We start from the raw sequence: 1,080 nt of genomic DNA, 5'->3' as shown, positions 1-1,080 counted from the left end.
TACTGAGCGTTTTTATGAATCTGATTCTCTGGTTATTCAAAACTAGGACTTAGATATAATGTTGAAAACCAGGCCAGAAGTAGTAACTCTCCTTTTCTTAAGCAGAAGAGCCCTATTATTGCCTAGAAGAGTGAGTTGGGGAGATTGATCCAAAAGCCTTGTGTTGTATGCCAGACGGTTTAATGTAGGCCAGATCTGGACCCTCCACTTTCTGTCAGTGAAAGAGCCAGCGCCGTATCCTGGCCTCTATTCAGATGCACCCAGAAGTCTAGTCTGTGATTGGCAGGGAAGGTGAAAGGAAACAACCTCATCCGGGACTAACTGGGTGGGCTCCAGAATAAGCTTGTAAATAATGAGCCACCCAGACAGTCTGCTGGAATGATGAAAGCCAGCGCTGAAGAGGTGAAGAAAATGCTGAGTTCTCCTTCTGACCCCTGCAGTAGTCCGGGCCCAGCCCGCCATGGCATGGAGGAGCCCTGTGGTTCCTGGGCCAGGCGGGAGCTCATGAGTGGACCGCCTGTGGAATGCACTAGTGGAGAGTAGAGCTCAGTCCCAGGGGGGAAGAGGATGAGGCCTAGGGAGTAACATGCCCACCTGGTGAGCGGTAAAAGCACAGATGCCCAAGGAAAATACAATAGTACGGTGGTGACTAAAAGAATTCAGAGATGCTAAGTGAAAGAGTAATTAAGACTTAGGAGGGGTGCTAAGGGAGTAAGTTAGTTAGGCCTCTCCCTTGCCTTCTCATCTAAGTTCCATTCACACGTTTTCTGGGCTTCACTGTCCTGGATTCCTCTGAGACTAGGTGATGTTTAATGGGTTCTCCCCCAGGCGTAGATTCTACAGTTTTTTAAAGTCAGAAAGGACCTTGGAGATTATTCACTTCAGACCCCCACAACCCCGTGCCCTTAAAATTAAAAACTATAAATTTTAACATCATGCATATATACAACATGCATATATACTTTTTACATAAATGCATAAATGTGATATCTACATACTATTGATTGATTTAAAAAAAAAAAAAGAACAGGGTTTTTTTTTACTTCTCTTTGCCTCCCTACTCCCACTTTTCCCCCATGA

This window comes from Trichechus manatus, unplaced genomic scaffold (genome assembly GCF_000243295.1).
Source record: "Trichechus manatus latirostris isolate Lorelei unplaced genomic scaffold, TriManLat1.0 scaffold00004, whole genome shotgun sequence".
NCBI lineage: Eukaryota > Metazoa > Chordata > Mammalia > Sirenia > Trichechidae > Trichechus > Trichechus manatus.
This window is presented reverse-complemented; position numbering follows the sequence as displayed.